This window comes from Kogia breviceps, chromosome 1 (assembly GCF_026419965.1).
Source record: "Kogia breviceps isolate mKogBre1 chromosome 1, mKogBre1 haplotype 1, whole genome shotgun sequence".
NCBI classification, from domain to species: domain Eukaryota; kingdom Metazoa; phylum Chordata; class Mammalia; order Artiodactyla; family Physeteridae; genus Kogia; species Kogia breviceps.
Genome location: NC_081310.1, coordinates 65,297,166 through 65,306,296, shown reverse-complemented (window position 1 = coordinate 65,306,296; position 9,131 = coordinate 65,297,166).

The window sequence follows — 9,131 nt, the reverse complement described above, 5'->3', positions numbered from 1 at the left end:
GTTACAGAGAAAGGAGGCTTTTTTTTCCTGATCTTCTTTGAAGGGTGTTGGCACCTCAGAGTGCTGTGGAATCACCCTGTTCCCAGATTTCCTTCTGCCACCTGGATGTGGGAATCTAAGCCATCAGTATACCGGAATCTGGAAGTATACCAGATTCACAGTGACATAAAAAGTCTTTTAGAGAATTCATTTATTCATTTAAAAAAGATTTATTGTTGATCACCTGCTAGGTTTAAAGCACTGATCTAAGTGCAGATACAGCAGAGAATGGGACCGAAGTCCCTGCCTCACAAAGACAGTAAACAAGTAACATGCCACAGAGTGAGTGATAATTGAGTGCATAAAGAAAGATAAAGCAGGGAAGGTGGATGAGAAGAGGAAATGTCAAGAGATGCTCCGATGGCTGGCGTTTCTAAAGAGGTGCCATTTATGCAGAAACCGAAATGAGAGGCAGGAGCAACCATCCAAAGACCTGAGGTGTTCCTGTCAGGCAGGGGACACAGCAAGTGCAAGGGCCTTAGACTGAATGTACTTATAGTGTCTGAGGAACAGCAAGCAGGCCAGTGTGGCTAAGTGCAGTGAGGAAGCGGGAAGAGTGGCAAATAAGTTGGGGTGGTAGCTGGGGCTCAGATCATATAAGCCATGGTAGGAATGTGGATTTTTTTTTTTTTTTTTTTTTTTTTTTTTTAGTTAGGTGAGGTTATTCGGAGAGTTGTGGGCAGCAAGGGACATGATCTGATTTACATGTTTAAAAGTAATACTCTGGTTGTTGTGTGAAGAAGAGAGAGACTGTGGAACAGGATGAAACTGGGGACACCAGAAAGGGTATAATTGCAGTAAACTATGTAAGGGATGGTGGTAGCCTGGACAATGTTGGTAGCATCAGTAGTCAGAGTGATTGGGTTAAAGTATATTTTGAAAGTCAAACTGACAGTTTGCTGATAAATCAGGTTTGGGGCATGAGAGAAAGATGGGAATCAAGGATAACCCCAAAGGCATTTGACTTGTGTTATGGGCATGTGATAAGGCCATTTAACACTGGAAGACAACGGGGAGCGCTCAAGAGTTGTTTCGGGGCATGTTCATTTTATGATGCTATCTTGGATGTCAAGAAGGCTGAGAGATATAAAATCTAGAGGTTAAAAGAAAAGTCAAGCCTGAAGATACAAACTTCGTGGTCACCTACATATAAAGAAAGTTTAAAGCCACGGGACTGAATGAGGTCATCTAGGGAGTAAATGTAGAGAGAGATCCAAGATTGAGCCTTGGGATTCTGCAACACCGAGAGGTTTGAAAAAAAGAACAGGATCCAGCAGAGTAAATGAGAGAAGCAACCAGAGAAGTAGGAGGAAGTTCAGGAGTGAATATGGTTTCCTGGAAGGCACGTGAAGAATATCTTAAGGAGGAAGTAATCAGTGCCGCTACAAGGTCCCATGTGAACTGAACATCAGCCACTGGATTTGGCAATACGGAAGGTGACCTTGACTAGAGAGGGGTTTCTATCAAATGATGTGTATTCAAAACATATGAGAATCATAAAATCAACTCTGTTCCAGCAACCTCCTTGCCACCAGTGCTTGCCACCTAACTTGTACAGCTATTAGAAATTATTGTCCCTGTTTCATTTTTCATTATAATGCCCTCTTATTGGAAAATTATTCCAAATGAAGTCAACTTCATGGACTCCCTTCAGTTACAGGGTATATTCCAGTAAGTGCAGTGCTTTGTAGTGACAATGTGAAATCCTACAACTGTTAATGATTATCTCCTACCTAATAATGCCAGCCCTGGAAAACTACCCAATATTAGGATATTCATTTTATCATTAGATGCATCTATGAAACACAGAAAGTATTGATAACTGCAAAGTAAACATTATGCCTCTCAAAAGAGGATGTGTCAGCAGTCAGAAAGGTTAGAAAATGATGGATTAAACAGGATTTTTTTTACTAAAAGATTTCTTAGAGCTTTTAATATTTTAATATGCACTTCAACTCTCCAAGAGGTGATGACCCCATTTCCCAAACTTATTCGCCCTCGTGGGACTACTGTTCTAGGCAATGCATTTTGAGAACATTGGTTTAGGGGAATCCAGCAGTCTTCACAAGTGGTTACCACCCACTGTGCTGAGTGAACATTGCCCCATCATCTGAAGGGACATCTCACCAGGGCTAGTGAACTGTCTTCCCCTGCGGAACAGTTTGTTACTCTTATTTTCATCTGGAGATATGAAACAGAGCTCTGATGTGATTTTGCCACCTATTAACCCCACTTGCCCCCATGTATATTTTATCAGACCAGTTCTAAAAAGGCGTAACTTCATTTGCTGAACGAACTGAAGTCTCTAGTTTCTAATCTCAAAAACTACGTTAAGGGGCTTCCCTGGTGGCGCAGTGGTTGCGAGTCCGCCTGCCAATGCAGGGGATGCAGGTTCGTGCCCCGGCCCAGGAGGGTCCCGCATGCCGCGGAGCGGCTGGGCCCGTGAGCCATGGCCGCTGAGCCATGGCCGCTGAGCCTGCGTGTCCGGAGCCTGTGCTCCGCAACTGGAGAGGCCACAGTGAGAGGCCCAAGTAACGCAAAAAAAAAAAAAAAAAAAGTACGTGAAGAAACTGCCTAGAGCGGAAATAAGCAAGAGCTTCTTCTTACAAAGGACTGAAACAGAAGAACCTGATTAAAATTTAAATACTTGAAGAAAATGTAAATAAATTTTAAAAGTAAAATAAAAAGATTTCACAAGGCAAATAATTTTTCTAGCCAGTCAGTACTCTTTTAATTCCTTTTTATATCAACAGTCATTTTACAGTTTCCCCTTTTCACTACCTATCTCAACACAGGCTTTAAATATTTTAATGTAGATACACATCAAATAGCTGAAGGCCAGGTTTTAATGATAACCTTTGGGAAAGCGGAACTTTCCTTACCCACATTTAGCATAGAGGGGAATATAATACACAAAGACTACCTCAACAGATGTGAGAGGAGGGAAATAATTCAGAAAGTCATTTTGTTAAAAATATTTATTTAAAAAAATACAATTGTCCATATCAAGTTGCACATACATCTATTAACATATCTATATAATTTTGGACTTTAGTAAATTTGATACAGTGCTTTCTTAAAGCCAGCTTGCCATTATACAAAGCAAATTTCTGACAGTTCTTATATAAAATAGTTTTCAAAAATGTATCATCTTTCTAAAAGGATGCATATCATCATTACAGAATTTAACAATATTTTTGCATAAAACTTGAAGCCATAGAAAAAAAAGATCACCTGATTGGTTATTCAGAGCAACCCCTTACTATGTCTGGAGGTGCACTGAGTATCAACTACACTTTTCCCTCCTAAAAGCAGCACATTATAAAGCCCTCAAAGTGCCAGCGCATATTCTTCCTCACCAACCTAAACTCTGTAAAGTTTTTTTGCCACACACATGTAGAGCTGAAGGCTCCGGCTACAGCCATACTAATTACCCTAAAACAACATCCCTTAGTTTCCCAACACTAAGTCAGACTGCTTAGCTAGACGATGTGGCAGTTTCTCTCCAGGTGCATCAACAATTAATGTGATTTTAATAGATGTTAGCAGTTACCATCATTTGAATTGCTTTTTTTAGGAAAAAGAAAAGAAAGTGATTTTAATACTTCGAAGGTCTCCCTCATGTAAATTACACTGAGATTAATCAAGACAAGTTATTAATGACAGTTTAACAATAATGCAGTCTTTTGGGTAGGTGTGCACTGACATTATATGTAAGTATTCTGTTTATACAAAAGTAGTGAATACTAGATATTATGAGAGATAGATTTCAATAAAATAAACAAGGGGAAAAATAAACAATGAAGTAACTGTCTTCTCAGCTGAATGAATCGGAGTTTAAGAAAAGCACCCTGACAAGTTCTTATTACAGAGGCCAAACTAAGACGCTGAGGTAAAAGAATACCTCTCTCTGTGTTAACACCACAGCAGACATATGCTCTCTTTCTGACTTACAGATTGGGTGGGCGAAAATCAAAAGTTTAACAGTATTTAATTTTCAAGGGATATCCATACTTGAAGATCCAATAGGGCTCACAGAAAATTATTAGTTTGTTCTTCAAAGGACAAAATTGTACACTTTTTTTTAAAGCCAACTTGATTATCTAGTGTAAAGGGCAGAATTCTAAAAAACTAAGTCAAAAATTTTATTTGCCTCAAACAATCCAACTAGTAGCAAAATGACTGGACCGAGTTTCATATTTAATCTTCCCTACCCACAAAGATGAATGAAACCGTTAGAAGGTAAAAGTGAAGAAATACATATGATTGTGACTAGAAAAGGTCGAATGGCCAAACCAAATAAATAGGCCTCAAGTAATCAAAAATTAATTGCATTCATTTCTATCTTTACATATATGCATCTTAGTTTACTTCACTAATACTGAACAGGGAAGTTCATACAATATGCTACTTTATCACATAAGCAATGAATGTAATGTACACTTAAAGGCCCTTGGTAATACTGCCATCAAAAACAAAAAGTATGAAATGTCTTAGAAAGGACTGTGTCCCCTACCTGACAGACAATAAGCAACAATGACTAAACAGAAAAGAAACTTAAAAGTTGGCGAATTCACGAAGTTGAGTATAATCCACCAACTGCAAACCATTAAAAGTCATACATTTCTACAAAGCAGAATATTAAAAGCTCGTAAATTATTTTAAAGCATCCTAGCCAAAACAGCATACCTTACAGAGCCTAGAATGGCTCACTGGGTAATCCGTTTATCCCTTCTCCAAACAGTCAAGTTCCAGAAAACATAAACAAGCAATAAACCTTAACTTCCCTGACCCTCAATATCCTCAAGATGAAATTAAACAAAATAATCATTAAGTGCTTCCAGTTATTAAAAACAGAACAGTGCTAATAATGGTGTCCCCAAAAGTGCCAGGTGATTTCATACCAGTATATGGCATTCCCACCCCTGAACTCTAGGCAAGCTTGAATGATGGACTGGCTAGAACTCAGGCCCAGCCACAGGGCACCTCCCCACCCCCAACCCGTCCAGAAGATCCCAGGCCTGTCCTCGCAGGGCTCATAATCCTTGGAGGGGACAAGAACAAGAACGGGCCCTTATGAGATGGGAAACAAGGCAAAGTTGAGAAGACCATTCAGCCCAAGATACTCTGAGTTTTCTGCTAATGCTTTTTATGTACAGTTAAAAAGGATGAATCGGCTACAATGCCAGAATTCCTCCACCACTATATCAATCATGGTTAAATCTGTATTTTAGAAATACTACGTCTAGTATAAACCTTCTCTCTGAGAAACTTAGAACCCAACGTAACAAGGATTTTACACAAAAATGAAGAAATTTTTAGAAAGAACATTCTTATTTGCTCAATAATACATGAATATATGAAAACAGGTTAAGATGACTTTGCTTAGAGTATGTCACATGTAGCACTGTACAGTATTTCTAAAGAGTAGACAAGCAATTAGTCTTTAAGGCCTATGATTCTATGCATTTAAAAAAACTGAAATGTGCAAGGCATTAATTTTTAAAAAGTGACAACTGCAAAGTGCAGCCAATTTTTGTTTTTAAGTTTTAGTATAAAATAGCCTAGGAACCATCCTAGACTAGGATGACCATATGTCCCCTCTGAAAAATAGATTTATTTATACACATACACATAAACATATACTCAGTCAATACATCAGTATATATACGCACACAGATATGCACTCAGCCAATCAGAATGACTTGGAAAGAAATGCTCTAGTTTCCCAAAATATTTTAAAATAAAAACTTCAGCCTCATAAAACTTCTTGATGTATATTATACTCAAAAGATTAGAGTTCAAGAGACTATGTTTGATTGTATCCCTCATAAATTTTCTTGTTAAAGGTTTCATTTAAAACGTTAACAGCAGCCTGAATTTCCTGGTTTCTATGGAAAGCTTAGAGCCAACCTTTCCCCTCTCACACAAACCACTCTAATTTCCATTTTCACAACAGCTAAGTGTGGATGGCAGCACCCTAGAAATTGCTATTTTCTGGCAGGCTGTCAATCTATCACAATTTTTTTTTCAGAAAAGTAGCTTGAAGAAACTGGCAGCTTCAAATGGAACATTTATACTACATCAATAACTCACCTTTTCAGTTCTGCTCTGTTTACAGGTAAAAACATGACTTTCATCCTAACAGGTTCCACCAAGTACGAGAAATGAAATCAAACCGCCTTTTTTTCTTGCTTAATACACCACCACCCACAAGAATTCTAGATTATAAGATTAAAACTTCAACTTCAGTAAGCAGAGTTCTGATGACACAGAGAAATAACACGGCACCTTGTTTCAGGCAACGCCAGCAGCATTAAAAACAGTAACAACTGTTAATTTAATTGTTGACCCAAAACCAAGAAGATAATTAACCAAACACTTTCCATCGAACTAATTCTCTGGTCAGAGTACCTGCTCAAGATAACTATGGCTGGCCTCCACTTCACTACTATGAATTGAACAATTAACTTCTCAATTCCATCCTGTCACACCCTCAGATCACAGACTAAGTACTTCATGAAGAGTCTAGTTTTCCTGTTGCTGTGGTCCTTCACTCAGAGCTCCAGGCTTCTGCACAGAGACCTGCACTTGTCGCCATACTTGTTTACACACCTAAGAATGGCACCTCAGCACAATTCTAGATTTCTGGCATGGGTAAATAAAATATATACAATAAATGAAGTGATAGATAGAACAGACCCATCGGGCTTCCCTGGTGGCGCAGTGGTTGAGAATCCGCCTGCAGATGCAGGGGACACGGGTTCGTGCCCCGGTCCGGGAAGATCCCACATGCTGCGGAGCAGCTGGGCCCGTGAGCCATGGCTGCTGAGCCTGCGCGTCCGGAGCCTGTGCTCCGCACAGGGAGAGGCCACGACAGTGAGAGGCCCGCATACCACCAAAAAAAAAAAAAAAAAAAGAACAGACCCATCAAGAAAATATTTATTTGTTCAGATGCCAAAATGTTACCAAAATAATAATAATAATAAAAAAAACCCTTACCAATGCAGCAAGAAAATGGAGGTTGTTATGTATTTTAACATAAAGCAACTTGAAATAATTCTGAAATTGTTGGTAAAATGTAACATTAATAAGGCCAAAAGAAGTTTGAGAGCAGCTAGTAAAATAAAAGTAAATTATAAAGTCACACCTAATATGAAAAGGAAAGAGACAACAGGCTGTCAAAAATAATAAGCATGAAGCTCTGGAAAACATTTGGTAATGGGCTATTTGGCACTGTATGAAAAAGAAATTTCTTATGAAAAAGAAATAGGAAATTTTCAGAAAGTTGATGACAAGCTCTGCTGAAAAATTCCTAATCTCTACTGGAGATTTTACATAAAAATCAAATCAAATATGTAAAGGATTTCCCCATATATCACAACCAAAGCTTCCACATTGTATTTCTCAAGATTAGACTGACAAACAATACCCTGAGTCGGGGGGGCTTTAAAGTAGAGTACATATGCCTCCAGTGGGGTGCACAAGACAATCTACTGGGTGCAGGAAAAAAATATTAGAATTTCTACTCAAGATTTATTTTTATGCCATCCTTAATTTCTGTTTTGTGTTATGTCTTACAGTGTACATAGGACTTTAGTTTAGCAGTATATAACAACATATATACATATAAATTTGCAATAGGGTATTTGTGTTCAAAGCCTTTTCTTGATCAAGGTGTGTGTTCAAAAAGGTTGGAGACTGCTGAAATGCCAGTGAGTGGCTCTAATGTGCATAAATTCACTAGAAACATACAAAACTGCCTTTGAGAACTTTAGAATCATAACACAAGTTCTGAGATCAGGATGAAACAATGTTATTAGACTAGACATCATACAGTGCCAAGTGTGAATGGAACTGAAGTGATAATATCAACAGCCTGCAGTTACAGCTCCAGAATTCCAAGCCTCTGATTTACTGTCTCCTCCAGGCCTAAGTGACACACAGTATGGAGAAAACTAAAAATGGTGCCATGTAAATAGATTCAACAGTCAGTGCTGCCTTTTTTGATCTCTAATATAGTATGTGAATCTTCAAGAAATTGTAAAAAAAAATCCAGTACCCTTTTACTATAGGCTCATGGGCTTATTTTCCCCATCAAAATCTAAAGAAATAACTTACTGTTACCATATTTTAACCACCAAGATGTAGAAAAATTAAACCTATATTTTAACTCAAAGAAGCATAAGGCTGACCTTTTGAGGGTTTCTGGATTCTTCCATCATGTATAAATTTTTTAAAAAATCAATGGAAGCTTCCACCTTTGTTTGAACACATAAAATATGCCATGAGGAATATTAGATCACAAAAGCACTGTGACAAACCAAAAAGAAAAAATTATTTTAGAAATTATGTGAAACTCCACCCTAGGGTGAAATAAATGCAGTGGTTCACTGGCTGAGTGTGTGGCTCTGAGCCAACTGTGTGCCCCCCTTCTCAACTCCAAGGTGGTGGCTTAAAATCAGCCACAGAGGGAGTAACTTACATCATGGGAATCAGCAAATGCTACAGTTTAAGGGCCTTTATTTTCCCTTCAGAGAGCCTGGTGGTTAAACATCTCACAGCATACAACTGACTAGGTATCGGCGAGAGCAAATGAAAAGTTAAGCTAATCACAGCAAAAGTTTCAAAAACTCACTAAACCTGCTCCCCTATCTTAACTTGGGCTACTTTTGCCCACCAGCATTCATCCTGGCAAAGTGACTAGTGATGGATACCAGCTACCGCTACCAAATATAAGTCTCTCCAGTGAATACTGATCTTAAGTGGTATGTCACCTTTTGATGCTAAGAAGAACTCCGTGGATGTTCAAAAAAATACAAAACAGAGACTTTTCCAGGAAGGAGGTAGTTTACAAATAGAACGATCTGCCTCATACACTTGCACTATGGTTGCAGTTTCATTTCACTTAAAAAAATGAATACATACATACACACAAACACACACACCAACTTCCCCCAAATAGTTGATCTCAAAAAGAAAGCAGATCATCATCAACCTCCTAAGGCCCACACCTCTCAGAGACTTCTGGGAGAGGTTTATAGGCAGAGGACTCACTAAAACTGGTTCCTAGGAAGTTGCTTTGACTGAGT